Raw genomic sequence first — 26249 nt, 5'->3', positions numbered from 1 at the left:
GTAGTGTGAGGGATATGCCGGGTCATGAGGAATACAATTCTGCTGCTGCTAATGGCCCACAGCGCTTCATGGATGCCCAGTTTTGTGCTGCTAGATCTGTTCTGAATCTATCCCATTTAGCACGGTGGTACTGCCACAAAACACATTGGATGGTGTCCTCAGTGTAAAGACGGGACTTCGTCTCCACAAGAACAGTGTGGCGGTCGCTCCTACCAATACTATCATGGACAGATGCATCTGCGATAGGTAGATTGGTGAAGACGAAGTCAAGTAGGCTTTTCCCTTGTGCTGGTTCTCTCACCACCTGCCGCAGGCCCAGTCTGGCAGCTATGTCCTTCAGGACTCAGCCAGCTCGGTCAGCAGTGGTGCCACAGAGCCACCCTCTGTGATGGACATTGAAGTCCCCCACCCATAGTACATTCTGTGCCCTTTCTACTCTCAGTGCGTCCTCCAAGTGGTGCTCAACATGGAGGAGTACTGATTAATCAGCTGAGGGAGGGTGGTAGGTGGTATCAGCAGGAGGTTTCCTTGCCCACGTTTGACCTGATGCCATGAGATTTCATGGGGTCCGGAGTCAATGTTGAGGACAGTGTCAGGGCAGTGTCCTAGGCCCAACCATCATCAGCTGCTTCAATGACCTTCCCTCCATCATAAGGTCAGAAATGGGGATGTTCGCTGATGATTGCACAGTGTTCAGTTCCATTCGCAACCCCTCAGATAATGAAGCAGTCCGAGCCCGCATGCAACAAGACCTGGACAACATCCAAGCTTGGGCTCATAAGTGGCAAGTAACATTCGCGCCAGACAAGTGCCAGGCAATGACCATCTCCAACAAGAGAGAGTCCAACCATCTCCCCTTGACATTCAACGGCATTACCATCGCTGAATCCCCCACCATCAACATCCTGGGGGTCACCATTGACCAGAAACTTAACTGGACCAGCCATATAAAGACAGTGGCTACAAGAGCAGGTCAGAGGCTGGGTATTCTGTGGCGAGTGACTCACCTCCTGACTCCCCAAAGCCTTTCCACCATCTACAAGGCACAAGTCAGGAGTGTGATGGCATGCTCTCCACTTGCTTGGATGAGTGCAGCTCCAACAACACTCAAGAAGCTCGACACCATCCAGGACAAAGCAGCCCACTTGATTGGCACCCCATCCACCACCCTAAACATTCACTCCCTTCACCACCGGCGCACAGTGGCTGCAGTGTGTACTATCCACAGGATACACTGCAGCAACTTGCCAAGGCTTCGTCGACAGCACCTCCCAAACCCACGACCTCTACCACCTAGAACAAGAAGAGCAGCAGGTACATGGAAACACCACCACCTGCACGTTCCCCTCCAAGTCACACACCATCCCGACTTGGAAATATATCGTCGTTCCTTCATCGTCGCTGGGTCAAAATCCTGGAACTCCTTATCTAACAGCACTGTGGGAGAACGTTCACCACACGGACTGCAGTGGTTCAAGAAGGCGGCTCACCACCACCTTCTCAAGGGCAATTAGGGATGGGCAATAAATGCCGGCCTCGCCAGTGACACCCACATCCCATGAACGAATTTTTAAAAAAACAAACTCCCAGGGCCACTCCCTCCTGACTGTATACCACTGTGCCGCCACCTCTAGTGGGTCTGTCCTGCGGTGGGACAGGACATACTCAGGGATGGTGATGGAGGAGTCTGGGACGTTGGCTGAAAAGTATGATTCTGAGTATGGCTATGTCAGGCTGTTGCTTGACTAGTCTGTGGGACAGCTCTCCCAATTTTGGCACAAGACCCCAGATGTTATTGAGAAGGACTTTGCAGGGTCGACTAGGCTTGGTTTGCCTTTGTTGTGTCCCAGTGCCTCGTGGTCCGAAGCTGGGTGGTCCATCCAGTTTTATTCTTATTATGATTTTTTGTAGCGGGATTGCACAACTGAGTGGCTTGCTCGGCCATTTCAGAGGGCAGTTAAGAATCAACCACATTGCTGTGGGTCTCGAGTCATATATAGGCCAGACTGGGTAAGGATGGCAGGTTTCCTTCCCTACAGGACATTAGTAAACCAGATGGGTATTTACGACAATCCGGTAGTTTCATGGTCACCAATACTGGTACTAGCTTTTTATTCCAGATTTTATTTAATTAACTGAATTTAAATTCCCCAGCTGCCATGGTGGGATTTGAACTCATTACTCCGGATTATTGGATTACTAGTCCAGTAACATAACCACTATGCTACCGTACCCGGCAGAGAATGGCATCCTTCCACCCATGGTATGCAGGCTAAAACTACTTATTTACCAGTCAAATAGTAGACAAGGTAAATGAGAATGCTACTGAAACAACACAATACTTAAAAGAATAAAATTAGAATTAGACCGCAAAAGGTTTAATACACCCTTTTTAGAATGGTGTTTCCGATGAGCAATAGGACTTTAGAATGAAAATTAGATTTCTCTCTTGGTAGACTTTCAAAATGGAATGTTGTACATAGACAATGAGGATTCCAATTTACACAGAGTTCAATTGCCCTTACTAGAACTAAAGCTTAGTGGCCAAGAATATGATTTATGCCATGACATATCTCTCATATTATAATCTTTTTTAAGTAAGTAAACAGAGAGTTGAACAGTTCTTAATGCATTATGATATCAGGTGTTAGTGTCTGGGTATTGCCAATTGCTGCATCAATATTGCATAGATCACAGGTTCCCAAATGTTTTTTGCTGAGCCCCCCTTCGCAGATTCATGCCCCATGCAAACCACCCCCCTACTCTTTTTAAGAAACTGGGGGTGAAATTAGTCTTTGCCAGTTGCACGAAACAGGCGATAGAGAATCGGCTGCCTGTTTTACATCGTGTATGACTTTGTTTTCCATTGAAGTCAATGGAAAAGAAAATGGTTACGATGTAAAACGGGCTGCCGATTCGCTACAAGCTTGTTTCCTGCTACTGGCGAATACCAAACTCCCCCCCATATTTTTGCATAGAACAAGAGGATTTTATTTTCTCAGCTAACATAACACCGCTGAAGACAGAAAGCAACATAAATAGCACGGTGCCAGTACTATACAACTGAATAAACTTGAACATAAAGCAACACTTGATGACTCACCCTCATCTCAGTGAGTAGGATGAGCCGGTTTGCTAGTGTGCAATTTGTGGAATCTTGGTTTGATTTTGGAGAGTTTCCAATGCAAATCAGTCTCAACATTCAAGCTGCTTCTATATTTGTTTTTGATGTAAATAAGAGAAGAAATTGCCACTTCAGAGATACAGTGAGGCAAAATGGATAAGTATTTCAATGGCTCTTTGAGACAACTCAAGAAACACTTTTTTAAAATTGAGAACCAGACTGATCAAAAGGCATAACTTTAAAATTTTCTCTCAAAACAGTGACCAGCACCGTCGATCAAATTCTTTTTTAGACTCACAGCAATCTTGGTCTTTGCTACGAAGTCCTCTAAAAATGGATTTCCAACCCAAGCAAAATCCTGCAATTTATTTGCCTCTCTTTCAGGAGAATATTTGTTGAATTTTGTACAACACAACAAATTATCTGATAGTGCAGTGACTGTTCGCTGACAAATGTAGCAGGGACTTAGTGCACAGCAACATTCCCCAATGTCATGAGGTGAATGACCAGCTTTTTTTTTGTTGATATTGGTTGAGGGAGGAATGTTTAACTGAGACAGGGAGAACTCCCTGCTCTTCTTCAAACCACTGGAATAGGTAGACAGCACCGCAGTTTAACATCTGATCTGAACAGTGGAATATCTGCAACACTCCCTCAGTATTGCACTGGAGCATCAACTTAGATTATGAGATCAAATCCTTGGTGTGGGGTTAGCCAAACTGACACATAAAATAAAACACTTGTGGTGTACAAGTAGATCAGATGTCAAAACGGTCCACAACCAGTACGCATAGAAAACTATAAATTAAAATTAATGTCACTTCAAACTACCGAGTTAATGTAATGGACTGCCATAAATCACAGTAAATACTAACTAAGTTGAATCATTCAAAAAGGGAATTAGGTTCTTGATTCAGTGTGAAGTCATAATGTATGGGCCTAGGGTAGCAAAGAGATGCAAAGAGATCAGCGCAGGAACTGAAAAACTACTATATAAATGCCAGGTGAGCCACAGAGGGACTTTCGTTATCTGCCATACTAGAGAGCATTCCCTATTCTCCCCCTCCTTGGGGTGGGTAACGGAAATTAGCAATGAAAATGAAGACAAGGGCAATACAATAAAATAATTAAGTAATTTCAACTTCGTCTTGCAAAAATTCTGACAGATTATCAGGAAGGTGGATAATTGGAGTGTAGATAATAGAGATTCCATTGAAAACACTTTCCCATTCTGAAGAGCTATGTGTAAGATTAAGACGAATGATTGCAAGGATCAAGTTCCCAATCTGTCAAAATTTAAAAACCAGGGTAGCTAGCTTAAGCAGGCTGCAAATACATATTTTCTTGCATTTCTCAGGTAGTACTTAACGTAGTGACATTGCAACAAGGAGCTTATCTCATAGACCAATTCAGCAGACTTAGAGGAAGTCAAGATTAGCGCATTAATAAAACATGCTTCCTCCCACCCCTTCCTCCTAAGCAACCCCATTGGACACATCCCTTTTTATTCCCCATCCCTAGTTCCATGGACATAAGCATCCATTCCTCATGTGTGAGTCTGTATGACCACAAGAGACATCACTGCCAAGCTCAATCCTATCTACACAGGCACATTTTTTGTCAGGAGTTACTGGTCAGGGGATGGGAACACCCCGATTTTTTCACTCCCTAGCCTGGAGATCTGGAGACCAATTGTAGTGGATTTTAAAACTGTACATTCATAGGAATTAAGATTAGAATTAGAATTAAATGATTGTTGAAAAACACCATAATAATCTGTATTTTATGCTTAAAATAAATGAGAGATTTATTGATTCTAAGCAAAGAGCAATTGGTCTTCAGGATTTCCTCAACTTCAATGCTGGAATATGGGATTAGAGTAGACAGGGCTTGATGGCCGGCGCGGACACGATGGGCCGAAGGGCCTCTATCCGTGCTGTATGACTCTATGACTCTATGAATACTTGATAAGGAGGCATTTATTATTGTATATAAATCAAAACAAATTACACTAAACAACAGTGTGTTACTTAATGGCACAATTTTAAAATGAAAACCCATGAGAATTTCTACATATAGCTTCTGGTTTTAGAATTGTGACTAGAAGTCCACATGTATAGAACACAACAAAAGCTTGCATTTATATAGCACCTTTAACGCAATAAAACTTTCCAAGGTGCTTCACAGGAGCGTTATCAAACAAAATTTGACACAGAGCCACATAAGGAGATATTAGGACAAGTGACCAAAAGCTTGGTCAAAGAGGTAGGTTTTAAGGACCGTCTTAGAAAGAGGAGAGGTAGAGAGGCAGAGAGGTTTAGGGAGGGAATTCCAGAGCTTAGGGCCTAGGCAACTGAAGGCACCTGTAATAATTTCTCTTCCAATGGAAGAGTATGTAGAGTTGCTGAAACACAATACCATTAGTAATAACTGGTAACAACAGTGTTATGTTGCTCTTTCTAGGAGTTAAATACAAGAGGTAACCTTAGCATGATTCAGTTACATCATGTAAACCTAACTAGAACAAATAAATCCTTCTCTCTGCTGAGCAAACAAAAACTCTGTATGATTGTACAGTTAGCAGAAATATGAGCTTCACAAACATGCAGTGAAATGGCAGTTTTGCTTTGGCAAGATGCCAAAAAGGTACCAGCACAATATCCCTGCCAACAGCATATTCCACTGTAAAGGCCTTCATATTCCCTGTCTTTGATGACACCCAGATACAAATGTTCTTGTTGTGAAGACTGTTACCAAAGTTAGTGCTAAATGCAGGTTTCCATCCTTGGGCATCCAAGTTGTCCATGTCAGGACCTGTGGCCAGAGGTAAAAAAATGGGGATGTGGCACTTGTCCAGCATCCTAGTAGCTAAGAAATGACAACGGCCAAGTGCTAAAAAAAAATGGGGGATAAAATGAGGGAGAAGGGAAGATATCTCCTGTACCTTTCCTTCAAATTAACATTTCTGACTTAATTTGAGATTTCTGATACTTGTGTTAATGCTTTAAAAACTTACCAAAGACTTCCATAACAGTCAAAATAAAAGTCAAAACCATGCAAACTAGAATAAAGGAGGAAAGAAAACAGGAAAGGTCAACAATTCCCACAGTGACAAAGGCAATTATAAAATATCCAGTATTTGCAGTACCAACATTAGATATGAAATTTAATAGGGATATAAAATAATTCTAAAATTAGAAATTCCAATGTACCAAGCACGCATGAAAAATAAGCAGTGTGTTGGACCGACCACATGGCTCCAGACATTTTCCCAGGAGGCTCCAGCTCTAAAATTTAAATTTAAAACAAAAGAAGAGACAAACTACACTGAATTTCACTAACTCGATATCCAAGGGCCAATGACAAAATTTTCAAGACACCAATTCATAATTGCTCAAATAGTGGCGAGAGATTTGAAATACTGTGATTGTTTAATTCATATTAACTTTAGGACTGACGTCAGGAAATTATTCTTCACACACTGAATAAACAACATGTAGAATAAACTTCCAGATAGGGGAGTCGGTTGGGGGCGGGGGGGGGGGGGGGTGGAGGTGGCAGGGGAAAAGAGAGAAAGCTGGATGGTGTGGTGATATGTTTTTCCTCCTGGGCAGAGAAGTTAGGATAGGCCAAAATCTCTTCCTCATTTGGATCTGCCTTATCTTATGAAGTGCATGGCACTTAAAGTTTGGACTTCATAACCAATCTAGTTTATGCCTTTACTAATTTGCAGCACTTGAACTTTACTGATGATAGTAAACAAGTCAGAGAAATAAAATAATTGTTGGACATAGACCAAGAAACTACAAAACTACACTACCTTACAGTAAACAGAAGCTCATACAGGGCATTATAATGCCTTGTTTGGTTGTACTGTTCTGTTTTTAACCTTCAAGTTCAAATATTGGATTTAAAGGGAGGGCAGGAAAATGTTTTTCAGCACATTAGAGCTGTTAAAAAGGTATTATCTTCATTGCCTCACACAACAGAGTAAGAGCAGTCCATTTTTAAAACTAAACTATCCAAGCACAAATTCAAACAAAATATAACAAGTTGCATATAATTCTATTCTGTGCAAACACAATTCAGCACAGCAGGCAAAAGTGAAGATACTGTATGCTATGACATATGGCAAAGCTAACAGTAAATCAGAAACTGATCTAATAAGTTTAAAGACGTTTGGTTTTTGAATCCCAACCTGTGCTAAGTGACTGATCTCAGCCAGTGCAACAGTAGGGAGACTACAATTGGCCTCAGCACCCATTGGTCAGGGAGGGGACATTCAGTTAAGGTTCACCGATGACTATCCAACAACTTTTGCTGGAAATGTACACGTATGATCATTTGGTGAGGACAGGATCAAGGCTCGATGTGATGTGCCCCACCTGCCACCCTCACACCCCCCCTCCCCTCCCCGCCCCGCCCCTCGCAGACAACATTCATCGTCAAGGTTCACAGCATAAGACATCAGCTTAACGACAGGGTAGGGTAGAAAATTAACAAGGAAAAAAAAATTGGCATTTGATTAGCAATTCAAAAGTATATTTATATGAATAAAGTCTTGCACTTAACATGTGCCTGTAGCATTACGCCCCTGTAGGGTGAAAAAAAATGAATTGACTCAGATAGTGATTATTTGAGACAAATATCCAATTCACTACTGGAGAGAATTAAAAGCAGTTCCAGTCACTCAGCAACTACCATATGTTATCAAGAGGAACGAGCAAGCAGCACTAAACCGAGCAAGCTATTTGCTCAAAGTTTCTTCCCCCATGATATTTCGAGATGCTCCACCTGTATGCAGGACAATTAGGAGGCAGCCATATTTGACGCCTAGCGGAACTTTCCTCTGTTGCTGCAATAAATAAAGATAGGAGCTTGGGAGATCCAACTATTTCTGAAATCATAAAATTAAATTCAGGCTGTATTGCAATAAAGTGGACTAGTGGGCAGTATTTAGTCTAATACGAGTCCTGCTTGGGGGCTCCTTTGGGACATCTTGGGCAGTAACTGTAGTGGAATTAGGTGTGTGACTACACTGAATAAACAATAATATTTCTTTGCTGCTTTCATTCAGTTATCCAGCACATTTTGAAATCAATAATGAACAGAATGAAAACTACCATCTGCACAAATTCCTGACTCTTTTTATTTCAGTAGCCACTTTTATACCTTCCAGTCAATACTCCACCCAGGCTTCCCAAACTCCAGCCCTGGATTTCGCACCTTCTCCACAGCAATAATGACGAATGCAATTATAATGCATGAAGTCCACAGCAATATATAAACTGAAACTATATCCTATCAATAATATTAATGAAAAAGAGCACAGCAGCAATATTTATAACCAAATTAGCAGCCCGCTATAAAAAGAGTGTATTTATTAATGTTATTGCCTAAGAGCAGCATCCCCAGTCTTCCTCCCATCCTAGCTCCAAATTCTAACTTCCCAGTCCCTCCCAACCCAGTTCCTTTGCATAAATGTGACAGGACCCTAGCCACACACTCCTAGAGAGAAATAACACTATTTCTTTGGCTTGTGTCTGGCTACAGGTTTCTATGGCAGAGAAGAAAAGGAAGGAGCACAAAACATACCGGGGGTGGGAGAAGGAGACAGAAAGTGGAAAAAGTGAGAGAGTAGGAGATGGAAAGACTTGAGAGGGGCAAACAAGTATGGGCACAGTAACTGGGAAAAAGTTTTTTTCGCCTTATTTAGTCTGAATAATACAAATGGAGATCAGCCATATTATAATATGCATTTCTCGTTATAACATTCCTGTTATAAACGTATGCTCCAACTTAGTGAGCAACACCATGGGCGATTCACCAGTATAGGTTATTTTACAAGATTTACTTAGGCACCAAGTTTGTTTTATATTAGGTTGCGATTTTTTTTTAAAAAGGACACTTTCTATCAGATGGAAAGTTAATTTCAGCTTTATTTTAATCATACAGGCCACTATCCTACACCTTGGTGGTGGTGGTGGGAGGAAGAGGAATAAATAGCAAAGGGGAAGGGAGACAAATTAAAGACAGGAGGAAAAATGAAATTTTTTCATCTCCCTGCCTTGTCACGTACAACCAAAATAATACCACAAAGTAAAACAAAAACCCTTAATATCTAAAAGACTGACATTAAGCAACCAATCAGACTGATTTGATACAGAAGAGAAAAAAGGACACAGAAAAAGTAATTTGCTTCTCCAAATAAATGGATGCCTTCCCTTGAAGCATTCCAAAGATAGAAATTAAAATATACTACTATGTTGGATCATTTATTTCTGTTCCACTTTAAAAATTGCTGGTACTCATTATCCATATCTGCAAGCTGGCTGTGTTAGCATACATTACTATTAGGTTCATTTTGTATGACAATGAATGTCAGTTTCAGCCCAAGGCTTATGGTACAATTGACAACATGCTTCTACGCCTCCAGCTGCAGCAATTATGTAGACTCCAGTTCATTGTTGCAGGGTTCCACATTTTAAGATTTACATAATTAAATAGCATTAATGCCTAAAAAGACAATATATCTTTTTGGGCTATTTATAATAGAGTTCAAGACTCAAACCACTCAACCATTACTCTAACAAGTTAGATAAACCAAGCATCATTTTAAAAACAGGCCAACCATTGCGATATATCTGTAGCTAGGAAGCCCAATAGATAATGGTCGTGTGCGCGCTAACACATGCACATAAAAAAGTATCCATGTTTCCTCAGCTTGCAGGAGACATGTTTTACTTCTACCAAGCATGGAGCAGCATTTTAGAGCATCATGGTGTCACAGCTGTGAAGTCTACAGATTGCTTTGAATGGTGAGTGACTTATCAAGCAACCTAGAGGGCAGAAAAAAGTTAGGTGGGAAAAAAAATGTATATTCAGCCAGCTAAAAGTGGCATTTATCTAATAATAGCATGACTTTACTTTTGTTTACGCATACTGAAATTTGTGACCTCGATATTTGATGCGATTACTACGTAAAGAACATCCTGTCTACCAGAACTAGAATATATAACCAAAGCCCAAATTCCTGCTGTTACTAGGGATGCAGAGGAACCAAAATTAAAAAATCATTATGAACAACATCAACAATTCTAATCTCAATCTTAGTCACATTCCATTTTGGTTTTTGCTTACAGATGCATGTGATAGCTCAAAAACTATTAGTTATGATTATACAACCAAGTTTTAGAAAAAAATTAAAACCTTTGAATTCCCAATTTTCTTCGCCACATAGGACCTCTCCTGGCTCAAGCATCTCTTATATGCATTCTGTTCTCAGACCACTACTTAGATCATTCAGCTAGCTGCTTAGACACACCCACATGACTGTCCAATCTTATTTTCCACCTCCCACGCCTTCAAGGGAGACATCCAGTATACTCCTAGCGACATGCAGATTGGGAACTCTGAAAGGCAGTTGCCCAATCCTGTATACTTTTGTTCCAGAGCATTACATGCACATTTATGCTCCCAATATATAGTGCAACACTAGATTTTTTTAAAAACTCCTTTACGTCCTCCTTTCCTAAAGCTAGCAACTTATCCTGGATGCAGATCCACACCCAGAAACTCTTCGGTACCTTATCCTAACAACCATTCTTTGTTTGAGAGCTGTGAACGGATATTGTTGGTGAGATATTCAACTACTGGGGCATTACATCTGAGCCCAACCCTGTCTAAAAAGATCTACACATACATTTCCAACAGGGTTCACAAGATAGCAACCAGAAGCAGGAACCCAGGACCATTTTTCTCCCCTGCTTGGTTCAGGAAGCTGAAACCAAGTCACAGCAACCCTACTGCATCCCAACTGAAATCATCTAATTCAACACAGATTACCCCAGCTGAAAATCATGTAACAATCCCTCCTTCCCCCCACACCACCCCACCCCCACCTTAAAAGGAAGACTAACACATCAGTAATAGAATCAATGCTTTAAACTAAAAGACTTCAATATTCAGAATTTAAAGTGACAATATCAGCGTGAATCAGTTGATAGCCCACAATTTTCTGCCTCCAAGGTGAATGCTATGTTCCATTAAACCGACACTTCAGTACAATACTGAGAGAGTGCTATTCTTCAGATGAGACATTATACCGAGACCCATCTGCCTGTTCAGTAAACTCAAAGTTCCCACTACACCTATTCAAAACAGTACAGGGATCTCTCCTGGTATCCTGACCAACATTCTTTCTCAGCCATCACTAGAAAAATAGCCAGTCATTCATTTTTTATCATTGCTGTTTGTGGCTTTTATACACAAAATGTCTGCTGCATTTGCCTACATAAGTGACTGCACTTCAAAGTAATGCAATGCATGTGAAGCACTTTGGATATTTCTGAACTGTCTAAATTGTAGTTACTTTTATAAACTTGTAAAGGGGCAGAAGAGGAAGCAAAAGGTCTTAAATATATGGATATATTAAAATACCATGCCCTTCTGATCTGGTATTGCCATGTGATTATCTTGCCATCTGGTACATTTGTCACCTGATTTGCAGAAGTTCAGAAAAACACCATGTCCCCTGAGTTTGTCAGTCCGCAAACTTCATACCAGAATCAGCAGTCACCACTTAGATTTTACCACTATATATGCTACAAATGTAATCTTTCACTCCTGATGCAACACTTTACAGCGTACAACCATGATATAATCAATTATGAAAAAACATAGTTTACTAGTTATGCACCCAAGAATTATACTCTAGTTCTTTCTTTTTAAATGACTTCCATTTAAACAGTTTGTTCTTGTGCAAATACCTGAAAAACCAACAAACGACCGACATGTCATATTACATAGCGCTATAACTGTCATTAGCATTTCTTGTTTGTTTTTTAAACTATGATACAGACAGGCAGTCTGATGTATAACTTCACTTACCTCCGCCCCCGAAAGCATACGAGCTATGGTGCCACAGATGGTGACAGCCTTCAAATATCCTGCCAAAGTGACCAATTTTCATGTTTGGTGTGGACAGTGAGTGCTGACAAGGTAATTAACTTTTTGACATGGGGGTGGGGGGAGAAGTATAAAGAGAATCACGAGTTAAACTTGATCCTGTCTTCCCAGGAAACCCCCACATGCATTCTTCCAGCAAACGTCACTGAATAGCATTTGGAGCAGGAGTTATGGCTAGTTATTCCCTTCCCTAGTCGAGAGATACTGAGGCCAATTTTAGGAACATGGATGCCAACTGCAACGACCCAAAAAAAAAATCAAATCTGGGGCCTTCCCCAGAACAACACATTATATGAATTGTTCAATACTGTACTATGCAGTGCACTTACCAATTGCGTCATCAAGGGAGCTAACTACGCATGACTACTTATTTTTCTAAGTAAAATACAATTGGGGAAGAAAATGGGGAGTAATTTCCAGAAGCACGTCAGATTTTTGTAGCTTTCTTGTTTACATTCTGTAATTTACAAATGAAATTGAAAAACATTCCCTTTTGTTTACTTTCTCTTCATTTATCTCTTCACCTACCCCGCCTTGGCTATTTATCATTTCTACCCCCACCCTCAGTATTGGGGGGGGGGGGGGGGAGAAGAGGGACGGGTGGGAGGGGGAAATAGAAGAAAAGAAAGCAACATTTTTTTAAAAGTTGAGTCACAGAACATTACAAGTGCTCTAGAGTAAGTTTCCTGCCACCAGACACTATTTTTCAGCAGGAATCCAAAAAAAAGGATTTTTTCCCCCCCCCCTAAACCAAAAGCAAAATAACTACTCAAACATAATGTTAATTTTAAAGCAACTCAAGTCAAACAACAGAAAACAATTTCTTCTTTGTATACATTCCTGACAAACTTAGCAGTGTTTCTCTACTTAAATTACTCCAGACTTGTACAGGTGCAACAAATCAACCCATGAATTATCCACAGTCTTCGTCACCTCTAGACATGACTATCCCAATGCTCCCTCGGCCAGCCTCCCAAATCCACCCTCCTTAAACTTCAGCTCATCCAAAACTCTACTGCCCGCAACCTAACTCGCACCAAGTGCCATTCACCCATCATCCCTGTGCTCGTTGACCTACATTGGCTTCAGGTCCAGGAACGCCTCAATTTTAAAATTCTCATATCCCTCCATGGCCTCACCCCTCCCCATCTCTGTAACCTCCTCCGAGATCTCTGCGCTCCTTCAATTCTTGGCTCTTGCGCATCCCCAATTTTAATCGCTCCATTATTGGCAGTTGTGCCTTCAGCTGCCTAGGCCCTAAGCTCTGGAATTCCCTCCCTTAACCTCTCTGCCTCTCTCTCCTCCTTTAAGACACTCCTTACAACCTACCTTTTTGACCAAGCTTTTGGTCACCTCTCCTAATTTTCCTTGTGGCCCAGTGTCAAATTTTGATTGAAAAATCACTCGTGAAGCACCTTGGGACGTTTTACTATGTTAAAAGGTACTATATAAATGCAAGTTGTTGTCGTCCATTACATTCAAACTTTGTTCCTAAACAACAAATTGATACCATAAAGTTCCACATCATCAGAATGGCACCAAATCATGGTTTTAAACAAAACTCATACACCATAACGACATGTTATTTTAGCTAAAGAAACATGAGTCCCAAGAATCATTTGCAGAGAAGAAAGCAATGCCAAGCAGTGAAAGGAGGATTAGCATGGTCAAAGAGATAGGTTTTGAGGAGCCTTCCGACGAGGAGAGAAGCAGCAAGATGAAAGGAGTCAGTTCCAGAAAGTAGAACCAAGATTACTAAAGGTTCTGATCCTAATGGTGGAATGAAGGATAGAGAAAGGGAGAGGGAGAGATGCACAGAGCCAATTTTAGAAGGCCAAGAAGCACAGGCTGAGACACGGGGCTGGAAGACACTTCAGAGACCAGGTGGAGTGAGGCTGTGGAGATTACTAAATGAGGATGAAAATTTTTAATTCAGTGTGTTGGGAAAAGAGGAGCTAGTGGAGGTTGGTAATGGGCAAGTGGGACTTTGTGCAGGACACAAGGTTGAGTTGTGGACAAATTAGAGTCTATGTAGGGTGGAACTCAAGAGGCAAGTGTGAAGGGCAATGGAGAGGTTGAGCCTGGAGACAACAAAAATATGAATAAGGATTTTAGCTGCTAGCAGGTGGGGAGCTGAGAAAGAGGTAGAGGTAAGGGCAGAGATAATGTTGCAAAGATGGAAGTAAGTAGTCTTCGTGTTGACATGTTGAATAGGATAGGGCTTCGTAACTCAGCTCAGTTGGACATTTTGTAAAGGAATAGGAATAAAACTGTTCTCTCTAGGTGGTGGGTATTCCACCCATTTTGAATAGAAAGCTTATAACTGTAGTTATCGATATCACTTATTGGCTACTCTGGCCTCTTAAATCTTCGTGAGAACCGTCTATTGTATTGACTCTTTACATCCATACTCGAGTCCATAATAAATATTTTGAAATTGAGGCCAGTGGGACCTTTGAGGGTTGTGCTCCAGTGTACAGTTGCCTCATCTGGAATGCAATTACTGTATTGAAGTTGTAACATGTTGCCCAAATGTCAGTCAGCTGTGTTGTCACACATTATGGTGCTGCCATGTTTGAACTATTGTAGTAATTTGTTTTCTATAAATCACACACATGCCTATTACAAAGATCTTTTTTAAATCATCTTTTAAAATCATATGGTACATAACCTTTAAGAGGTCAGTTTGACCAGAAATACATTGTTATTTCAGATAGAGATCTGTCTGTAATTCTGCACAAATACTCATCATGTAGAAGCACTACATCATGACCACTAATAACCTCCAGAGCTGGGTGTTGAAAGGAATTTTAACTTGGAGGGGGGGGGGGGTGGGGGGAGGAAAGGAAGGGGGAATAAAATTAGTGGAAGTACCTCATATTATGAAAAATAAATACCACAAGATGAATTGCACTTTTATACTGGGCTTGTGCATGAGTTCTCAGCACATAAACAGGACCCAAGTTGCATTTAGTGTATTCACAATTTACTAAACTATATTATTCTACTTTAGGCTATTTCATCAACAATAGGAAGCCACCATGTCAATTATGAAATTAGCACTTTTCATACTGTTGCTAAAAGTCAATTGAGCTCTTCCTATGACAATGTCATGAAATTTGTAATAACTCATTAATGATATCGTACTGAAGTAAAACATCCACAATCAGAGCAACTTTTCTCAACTTTAAGCATACAATGACAATATGCACTAGAAATGCTAGTTTTTAGTTTAGCAGATTAGCACAGAAACAAAAGAGCTCAACAATCACAACCAATAATATGATTAGAACAGCAAGGTTATCTAATATGTAACTACAAATTTTGCCCAAGCTATCACAGAACATTTATTCAAAGCTGGCATAAGGGGCTTAATGTTGGTCCATTGCGGACTCTTGCACAAATGTCCCATTTTATACATTTGGTTACTGTTAAAGTGTTTGATAGATCTTCAATACTATAACACAATCGGAACTAAAATGGTAATTATTAACAGAAATAAAGAGTTGATCAACATCATTTTAATCTGTGACATCTAAAATATCAAAGTTTTGGATTACCCCCAGCTATAGCTAGCAATTAATTTTGCTCTATTACAGTATGTGTGACTGTTTATCAAAACAAGGTTATTATACCAATTAAGTGAATATAATAAATGTATATTACCATAAAGCAAATTCATTTACATTATTAAGCAGGGTATGGTAGCATAGTGATTATATTACTGGACTAGAAATCCAGAGGCATGATTAAATCCAGAGAATGGGAATTCAAATCCCACCATAGCAGTTTAAGAATTTGAATTCAGTTTTAAAAATCTGGAAATAACGAGTGACCATGAAGCTGTTGGACTGTAGTGAAAACCCAACTAGTTCACTAATGTTTTTTTAGGGAAGAAACCTGCCATTCTTGCCGGGTCTGGCCTATATGTGACTCTAGACCCACACCAATGTGGTTGACTCTTAAGTGCCCTCTGAAGTGGCCTAGCAAGCCACTCAGTTGTATCAAACCGCCACAAAAATTCAACGGTTCAAGAAGGCAGCCCAACACCACCTTCCCAGGGCAACAAGGAAAGGGCAATAAATGCCAGCCTTGCCAGCAACAACCACATCCTAAGAATGAATTTTAAAAATCATCAGTGCTTCCAAATACAGCATCCATTAACAGAAACAGGAAGACAAGATGTCTGCCAATTTGCAACTTTCAATACTTAAAATTATGTACAAATGCAAAAATGGGGCCAACTATTTACCAGTTGCAAAATGATTGCTGTTTTGTTTTGCACCCTCTTCAAATTATTAAATATTAGTTAAAATTACAATCAAAAAACACCATTGGTCATATGCTTTTACTATATAAACAAATCTTTTAAGTCCCAGTTCGTTTACTCTATATTGTTAATTGTGGTAGTCAGTCCTGATGTGCACATTTTTAGTTGCAAACAATGTTTTTGTTCTATCTAATGTATTGTACATAAAAATTATTCCAGTGTAATAAACTTTATGGTGAGACTTTTTCCAAAGTCAATGTGACCAGCTTTTCAAGGTTAGAAATCTGCATGGAGAAATATGTTCCACTACTACATCCACCCACTTATTTTGACTAAGAACAAGAAGCGGCACCGTGTGAGTGCAGTTACATTTTAAATTCAACTGCACAAACCCAAAATATGATAAGTGGAATAAGTCACAGGAAACCTGCAGCAGCTTGTCTTCAAACTGACTTGAAACCAACAGAGCAGGTCTTCTAAAGCCTATGCTTCTTATATTTGAACATGGGAAGGGTGTGACTTTGCATGAAGGAAACGCCGAGTCAGGTCATCTGTGGCTACTACAATAATCAAGTGACTATACTACACCTCTGCTCTTAAATCAAAAACAAACTTTGGTGCAAAACTTATCGTCATCGAGCCTGCCCACCCCGATTTAAAAGATAGAAAACCAGAAACACCACACACCCAAACACTGCGCGAAGTACAAGACATGACGATCTTGATTGCAGGTTTGTGCGCGCTTATTGCGCAATTTTACGTACTCAATGGAAACAAATAGCGATAACAAGAGGGCAATGTTTTAATGTTATTTCCGAAATAAAATATAAACCTAGGTCTGTATTGTTGATTATTTTTTGGAGGGGAAAAGAAGTGTCAAAACCTTCCTGATTAGAAATTCTGTGCATTTCTAGAGGAGCAGCCGTTCAAAGCACCTCAGCCCCTTATACCAGGGGCACTCATTGCCCAGTCCGAAAGGGATTGCCCGCATTACACTGAGCTCGAGGCCGAAAAGATGGTAAAAGGACACGACGGGTATTCCAAAAACCTGCTCCCTTACTCCATCAGAACCACCACCCCCCTCTTGTCAGATCAGCACAACACACCCTTCGCCACAGCCTCTCAGCACTGACACTTCGGGAAAACATGGCGATTACACTTGTCATATCTGGGAAGCCAGGTCCGTGTCCGGAAACGCGCTAATCACACAATCATTTTCTTAACAACAAATTCTCCTGGTCCCATATTTATTCAGCGCAGACCGGTGTCTCAATATTAATGTCAGGTTAAAGCAGCCGCACACAGCGAGAGCTGCGAACCTCAGCCTAACCTGACAAGATTGACGTACGACTAACCCAATCGAAATTGAACTCTGGGGTGTTTGATCTACCATCTGCCAATCAGCAGGCCCGATGGTCGGTTGAGGGCGGGGCTACGCGCCGCCAGCACTTTAGGTTGTCTTTGACAGCTGCTCTCGTAAGGACGGCGGCCGTGAAAACTCTTACCTTTTCTGTAGGCACTAAGAAGAAGTAACATCCATCTTTCCATCGAAGAAAGAAAAACTTTAATAAGTTAACTTCACAGAAGCAATTAATAAATACATGTAAACAGCGGCTTAACCGCGGGTCATAAAAGCCGATGGAAGGTCGAGTCGTTAGCGGTGCAGCCCTGCTCCGGCTCCGACATTTTGCTCCGTATCGAGGCGACTCGCCGTCAGGGAGACCTTAACAGGAAGGGAACATCCCACCCGTGTATCCCTCCGCGCAACGGTCTCTCCAAAAACAAACATAATCCTCTGAGGTATGGAAGGTCTCCCGATCGTTCAGTTGTTTGTGGTTGATGGATATTTTGTTTTGTTTTTTTTTTTGGCTGCGAATCTCTGATGCGACGTGACATTTTTTTCCTCTTCTTTTAATGATTCTTTTGCCAGGCGCTATTTTCTGTGTTATGGAAGGATGCGGCAGAGTTCAGCGGTCCAGCCGGAACGAGCCGCTTTTTGAGGCGGAGGCTACAGTTAAGTGAAAGCTATGGGGAGGGGGGAAGACGGTGTAATGTTATCAGGGAGATGATATCGAAAGATAAACGGGAGCTTTCACACAGCTTACCTGTGACCAGGAATTGAAAACAAATGCGCAGCACCTCCCGTTGGTTTTATTTCCCGCGAACAATTCAGAGATGACCACCTTAAGTGAATTGTGTTGACATACTTAAAAAAAACAGGCCAAAGTTGGCTAATAGAGTTTACACACTGTGTGTGTGTGTGTGTGTATATTAATAAAACACATAATGTATTTGTAAAGCCAAGAGGCAACATAAAAATATTTTTCCTTACACCTCTGAAGCGCCTTGGGACGTTTTTCTTCGTTAAATGCACAATGTAAATAGAAGTTGTTGTAATACCTAACAAGAGAGCACAATCATCAAAACAAAATGTTCGCAAAAGCTACAAAGTAATAATGAATGCTATTGTTCTGCATCTTTAAAGGCTACTCCTTTACACAATGTTAATTTATGGCAATTATTGTTATTAAATTATAATACAGTACATTTTTTTTAAAATGCAGCATTCTTTGGATTAGTGAATGTGTCCATTTTGGCAGCCAAATCAGGAAAAAGTGAAATAATTAAAAATCACAATAAAACCATTATACAATGAACTCAGAATTTTGCAGTAATCAAATGCAGATTCTTTTTGAATAAACCAGCAACGATAGTACAAAAAATAATCCTTGTGTATTACTGTCTGTCTGCAGGAATAACATTAAGTGCACTGAGGTGTTGGTGTCAAATGGCACCTGCTGCCAGCACAAAAACAGAATAAAGTAATGAACAAATAAAACCGAAACAGTATATATTACAAAGGAGTGGTTTCAAGGCAGTAGTCTTGAGGATTCTAAAAATAGTCAAAAACATTCAAGTTTTGCTATTCTGATTTATTGATGGCCTCTCATTACATCATTAGATTACTTACTTGTAATCACCAGTCCCTATCTTATTTTACATACCGGTGATGGACTGGGGTTGACAATTGTAAACAATTTTACAACACCAAGTTATAGTCCAGCAATTTTATTTTAAATTCACAAGCTTTCGGAGGCTTCCTCCTTCGTCAGGTGAACGATGTGAACGATTTTTTTTTCACATCGTTCACCTGACGAAGGAGGAAGCCTCCGAAAGCTTGTGAATTTAAAATAAAATTGCTGGACTATAACTTGGTGTTGTAAAATTGTTTACAATTATTTTACATACGATTAAGAAAGGGAAGACTAGAATAGATTGCCACCTGTGCTCCCCCATTCTCAACCCCTTAGCTTATGAAGCAGTCTGTGCCCGCATGCAGAAAGTCCTGGACAACATCCAGGCTTGGGCTGATAAGTGGCAGTAACATTCATGCCAGGCAATGACCACCTCCCCTCGACATTCAACGGCATTTCCATGGGAACATCATCACCTGCACGTTCCCCTCCAAGTCACACACCATCCCGACTTGGAAATATATCGCCGTTCCTTCATCATGGGAACTCCCTACCTAACAGCACCGTGGGAGAACCTTCACCACACGAACTGCAGTGGTTCAAGAAGGCGGCTCACCACACCTTCTCAAGGGCAATTAGGGATGGGCAATAAATGTTAGCCTTGCCAGCAATGCCCACATCCCATGAACGAATAAAAAAAAATTAATGTAAGGCTGCATACATCATAATCCATGAAGTTGCCTTGCATGGATCTTAATACAGTTTGATAACTCTGAACTAATACATTCTGCGTCCAGTTCCGTGGTCTCCCTCCACTACAAATGATGTTGAACCAACATGGGAGTAGAGAATTTTTGTGGCATACATTAACGATTTGGACTTAAACGTAGGGGGCATGATTAAGAAATTTGCGGGTGACACAAAGATAGGCCGTGTGGTTGATAGTGAGGAGGAAAGCTGTAGGCTGCAGGAAGATATCAATGGACTGGTCAGGTGGGCAGAAAAGTGGCAAATGGAGTTCAATCCAGAGAAGTGTGAGGTAATGCATTTGCGGAGAGCAAACAAGGCAAGGGAATACGCAATAAATGGAAGGCTACTGAGAGGTGTAGAGGAAGTGAGGGACCTTGGAGTGCATGTCTACAGATCCCCGAAGGTAGCAGGACAGGTTGATAAGGTGGTTAAGAAGGCATATGGAATGCTTTCCTTTATTAGCCGAGGCATAGAATATAAAAGCAGGGACGTTATGCTGGAACTGTATAAAACACTAGTTAGGCCACAGCTTAAGTACTGCGCACAGTTCTGGTCACCACATTACAGGAAGGATGTAATTGCACTGGAGAGGGTGCAGAGGAGATTTACGGCACAGGATGTTGCCAGGTCTGGAGAATTTTAGGTATGATGACAGATTGGATAGGCTGGGGTTGTTTTCCTTGGAACAGAGGAGACTGAGGGGTGATTTGATTGAGGTGTACAAAATTATGAGGGGCCTAGATAGAGTGGATAGGAAGGACCTATTTCCGTTAGCGGAGGGGTCAATAACCAGGGAGCATAGATTTAAAGTGATTGGTAGAAGGATTAGAGTGGAAATGAGGGAAAAAAAATTCACCCAGAGGGTGGTGGAGATCTGGAACTCTCTGCCTGAGAGGGTAGTAGAGGCAGAAACCCTCAACTCATTTAAAAAATACCTGGATGTGCACATGAAGAGCCATGAGCTGCAGGGCTATGGACCAAACGTGGGAAAGTGGGATTAGGCTGGGTGGCTTGTTTCTTAGCCGGCGCGGACATGATGGGCCAAATGGCCTCCTTCTGTGCCGTAAATTTTCTATGATTCTAGGTGAGGAAGGAAAGCAGATGATCTGCTCAAAGACCTCAGCCACTCCATAACTAATTGTTACAAGGTGCACAAGAGCAGCCCAGGATAGCACTCCCAAGAATTGTTCCTCCTTCCCTATGAGCATTGCCAGAATTCCATTCAACGTTTTCCATGACAGTACAATTGACATAGTCAACTGAGCATGCACAGAATCATGGGAACCTTTGTTCATGTCACTCAATAATACTGATAATTAATCCTGATAGTAAAAAAATTCAGACAACATTTGTGAGGAAAACTAGTGGTGTGGTGGGTAACACACTGGCCTTTCGCTTCTGGGAACTGAGTCCAAATTCACCCCGGACTCAGGATAAAAGTCTCCTCTGTCTGCTGGCTGTCAGGTTCCCAAGTGAAATCTAGTTTTAGTGGGCATGGGCCTAGAGCACAAAACTCTCTCAGAAGCCACAGGATGACTGGTGTGGGAAATGGAAAATATGTTGCTCTGGTACAGTATGGGCTACTTTTCTGAGACTGTGGCTGAGGCACATTTAGGGGCAAAATACAGGGAGGTTTATTCTGCATCTGTTTGTGCTCTATTTGATCCAAGTGCTGACACTGGGTTTCTGAAATGGGAAGAGTTCCATTTCCCAGCGTTAAAATCCCTCACATTGATGAGCACAAAAAAAATTAAAGGGAAAGTTAAACTTGTGACAGAAGCAAAAAGCTCCATTCAATCAGTTATCACTTTTTTAATATATAACCTGAGCAGGCAAAATATTGTGGGGTAGAGTTTCCACTTTAGGTGCAATCGAGAAATTGCACCCAAAATGCCCCCGAAATTGCGCTGATTTAGGTTACAGTTCAATTTTCCGCTAAAATCACAAATGTAAAATCTTCCATGAACCAGCGCAATCGGGCAGCATAATAGAACGTAATTATTTATTCTTTTTCTTTAAAAAATATTCATTGATGTATTTACGAGTGGTAACCTGGTGCAGTTTTATTAATACAGCTGAAAATGGGTTTAATCGCAAAAAATAAGCACTTTTAATAAGTGTCCAGTCCTCCACCTGGGAGTAACCTGATTTAAAATCACTGAAAATGACTTTAAAAAAAACTATACTGAACCATTTACTAGTTTTATTGGTGTACACTAATCATTTTCCTAGTAAATTAAATATTTTTTGAAATGTAAAAGCTATTAAAATGTGCCTACTAGTGCCTGTGCGCAATTTGAAGAGCCTTTCCGAACCAGCGCAATCGGCGGAAACTCGCAGTGTCAACCCGGAAGCATGGCCATTTTTGTGGGCGGGGCCTGATTCGGACGAATTGAGTCTTAAACCAGCGTAAATGATCGCGGAAAACATGAATGTAAGTGGTTTTGGGCGTAACTCACGTTTAAAATTCGCTGATCTTTTGCACTGGTTCGGCCGATTGTGCTGGAATCTGGGCGCAAAACTAGCAGAAACAAGAGCAAACTCTACCCCTGTGAAATTAAAATTCATTTTAATTAGCTATATTCTTTATTTTTGGGAGCAAAGAAACAACACACTAGCTATATACAGCCCTGATTTTAAGCCCAGACAGGTTTTGGGTGGGTGGGTAGCAGGGTTAGTTCAAAACTCACCCACTACACCAGAAAACTCATGGGCCATGTTAGAATCTCATGGGTGGGTTTCCCACCCAAAACGCTGACAACAGGAAACCTGCCCACTTTGTCAGCACAATTTCCAGCGGATCAGCCAGAGGCCTATTTAATGTGGGAGTGCACATCTTAAAGCGAGATTGCATTTCTTTCTCAACACCTGGTAACAGTTCTTTCCCCCTCCCTCAGCACTCTCAACAACTCTCTCCCACCATCACATCCTTCATCACCCAGCACAAAGGCACACTTTACCACCTCTCATTCTCATTACAAACACACATTCACTTCTTTCTTGCTTCCTTCACAGCAACCCCTAACGGCATTTTCACTTTGCCAACTTCTGTCATGACTCCTTTCTCATTTCAAACTTCAAACACATGCTTTTCATTCAACATCAGCCCATTCTGATTTCAAATACTTCTCACTCTCAGCATCTGAACAACAAGCAGAAGCCCTACAACTGTGCGCTCTCCTTTGTAGGAGACACTCACTAACACTCGCCTTCTCTTTTTGCAGGACAAGATTGTGCACAACACAAGGGAGAGGAGTCAGACCAGAGGACGACCAGCCAATAGGGATCTCTCCAGTTTGGAGCTGCAAGATCTGGAAATCAGTGGCCTCTCCAGAGCTGTCGGAACAGGACATTTGGAAGTCGAGAGTTGCTCTGAACAAGATCTCAGACTGTTACTTGCAGCTCTTCGTGAACCACAGAAAATCAATCAGCTGCATTGTTACGCATGCCATCCGCTACTGTGCAGCCTCTCAGTACCATGCTAATTGTTGTCCTTTTTCTATTCTAGGTCCTTCTCAACAGCCACAGCCCGCAGAAAAAGACGCCTCAGCGGAGGAGAAACGTTTTGAGGAGGCACCATCACACCCTGTATCACTCCAAAGCACCCGCACAGAGATTGGCACCCCGGCTGGGTTAGAGTGAGTTAGAAGGGTCTGCACATGGTGATGTACCCAGCACTAGTGAACAGCAGTAGGTACTGGTGGTAGGGACAGCCCAGGAGACAGCTCATCAGATGGCGAGGTTCTTTCCCAGCTCTCCTGAGGAGGACAGTAATGCAGACTCCAGCAATGAAAAGAAAACTATTTGCTTCACACAAGAAGTTATATCCGGTATTGCAGGTCTGCCAAGGAGTTTCACCACCATGGCAGAAAGTATGAGGGAGTCCACTTCCAGCCTTTGTCGAGGCATCTCACATAGCATCAGCACTCTGTAGTCTACATTGGAGAATGTGGTCCAGTGATGCTGCAGCCAGGCCCTCCCACAGGACTCTATCTTATAGGTATTGTGTGGTACTTTGTCAAAAGTATTTTGAAAATCCAATTATACAATGCCAACCGGGCTACTTACATCCAGCAACCTAGTAATTTCCTCCAAAAATTCGACCAGGTCACTAAGACATGATGTTTTTCAGAAGCCACGTTGAAATTCTCTATTGCTGCTAAGAGGCCTATAATTTCCTGCTTCTGACTTGTTGCCATTTTTCAATATTGGTGCTAGTCTTAATTGTCTTGTATGGGCAAATTTCATGGGTTCACAGCCACGTTACCATGTGGACCACTTCGTCGCAGAATGCCAGCCTACTGGCACATCTCTTGTTCAATATTAGCGGAGAATTCTGTCACCCAGATTGTGTCATATTCCTAGGTGAAGAACAGCATGGAAACAGGAAGATACCAAAAAGGGGATAAAGCAGGAGTGAAATAATATTTTTGGATAATTATTTCATTTTCCTCCATTTTGCCAATGTGATGGCTTCTGCCAATGCTGCTGCACGAGTAGTGAATGTGGATGGTCCTCTGATTTTCCTGGCTTCCCTGGAAGGATACAGTTTGGCCTCCACAATGTCTGTCTCCACAGTAGTATGGTTGATAATACAACTCACCATGTAGGGAGATTGCAGACACATACTTGTGTCCAACTACTGTACTCTTAAGTGTTTTTTTTAAACAAATGTATACTTGTAAGCACAATTAAGAGATGAGTCAGCTTCCCTTATGGCCCAATTTTATGAACCAGGAAAGTCCTCAGCCGTTTGATCCATGGGGTGGTGAGTTAGCTGATCTTAGCCAAGACATTGTTGGCTGATAATGTATCCAAGCCACTTTCACACATCTCCTTGTAGTTGGTTCAAAACTTGAGCATCTTAATCAATCTTAGGTGCAGATTATAGTGCTCTGTGAAGATAAAAGTGGCCAGTGGGTATTTGAGAATTAGGAGGCAAACAGGGAAGGCTGGAGCAAGTGAGAAAGTCAGTGGCCTGAGGGTGTGTGGATGCCAAGAGTTCAGCATGGAAGTTTGGGGTCAGCAAATAGGAAGCAACAGTTCCTGACCGCATGTAGAACACCATAGGGGACCAGGAGATAAGCAGGGAACATTTATATTGTAATATCTCTGTTCCATGCCAGAAATTTACAAACACAATCTGTAAATTATAAATAGCAATTAACATCTATTGACCTCAGGATGTGCTATTTATAGTGATTGAACCTTGAGGCCTTAAAGGCTATCTAAAACACAATCTCACCATGGGGCAAAATAATAAATTGTTTGTTACAGTATGCTCCTGTTATAAAACAGTGTATTATCAAACTTACCACGAGCAACACTACATGAGACCTGTAAATGAAAGTGAAGCTATTAAAACCAAAAAAGACAATGCAGAAAAGATAAAATGGAGAAAAAAGATAAAGGGAGCAGAATTAAAGTTTCTAAGATATATTTATTGTAGTATTGTGTCATTACAGCAATAAAGCTATTCCTGAGAGCTGTGTAACAATAGTACTGTATTTATTCCCAATTTTGTGACTCCTCTTTTGTAGGTGCTGACTTTTCCTGGCATACAGTTCCACAAGCATCAGCAGACCTCCAGTACCTCAAAGTTAACCATGGCTTTGTAGTAGCACTCTTGCCCCTGAGTCATACGGCTGTGAGTTCAAGTCCCACTCCAGACACTTGAGCACAAAATCCAGGTTGGTGCTCAAGTGCAGTACTGAGGGAGTGTTGCACTATCGGAGGTGCCATCTTTTGAATGAGACGTTAAACCGAGGCCCCGTCTGTCCTCTCCGTTGGACGTAATAGATCCCATGGCACTATTTCGAAGAAGAGCAGGGAAGTTCTCCCCAGTGTCCTCGCCAATATGTATCCCTCAACCAACATCACTTTAAAAAAAAAAGATTATCTGGTCATTATCACATTGCTGTTTGTGGGTCCTTGCTGTGCGCAAATTGGCTGCCACGCTTCCTACATAACAACAGTGACTACACTTCAAAAACTGTGAAGTGCTTTGGGATGTCCTGAAAGGCACTATATCATTGCAAGTCTTTATTTTTTTTTTAAAACTCATCCAAATGGCCATTTATTATGTGTGGGAGAGATGTGTCCAAAACAGCCGCAGAGTCTGAGGAGGAATTGCTCTGTGGGCTGTTCTGTGCCAGCTTGAGAC

The 26249-nt window shown here is 41.4% G+C and overlaps 1 protein-coding gene and 1 long non-coding RNA gene across 6 annotated transcripts in view; one reads left to right on the top strand and one right to left on the bottom strand.

The window, feature by feature from the left end:
- Window positions 1-18078, bottom strand: part of rc3h2 (ring finger and CCCH-type domains 2) — a 100416-nt gene extending 82338 nt beyond the window's left edge. For all 5 annotated transcript variants that reach the window (XM_067969671.1, XM_067969674.1, XM_067969672.1 and 2 more), the window contains exon 1: window positions 17867-18078. The gene's annotated coding sequence lies outside the window, so the exon portion shown is untranslated. The remainder of the gene's footprint in view (window positions 1-17866) is intronic.
- LOC137300546 (uncharacterized) lies at window positions 17835-25583 on the top strand. Its single transcript, XR_010958126.1, has 2 exons — window positions 17835-18161; window positions 23311-25583. It is a non-coding gene; the product is annotated as an uncharacterized lncRNA (long non-coding RNA).
- Window positions 25584-26249: the final 666 nt, after the last annotated feature.

This window comes from Heptranchias perlo, chromosome 31 (genome assembly GCF_035084215.1).
Source record: "Heptranchias perlo isolate sHepPer1 chromosome 31, sHepPer1.hap1, whole genome shotgun sequence".
Lineage (NCBI taxonomy): Eukaryota > Metazoa > Chordata > Chondrichthyes > Hexanchiformes > Hexanchidae > Heptranchias > Heptranchias perlo.
The sequence above is the reverse complement of the archived record's forward strand: the minus strand, read 5'-3'. Positions and strand labels throughout refer to the sequence as shown.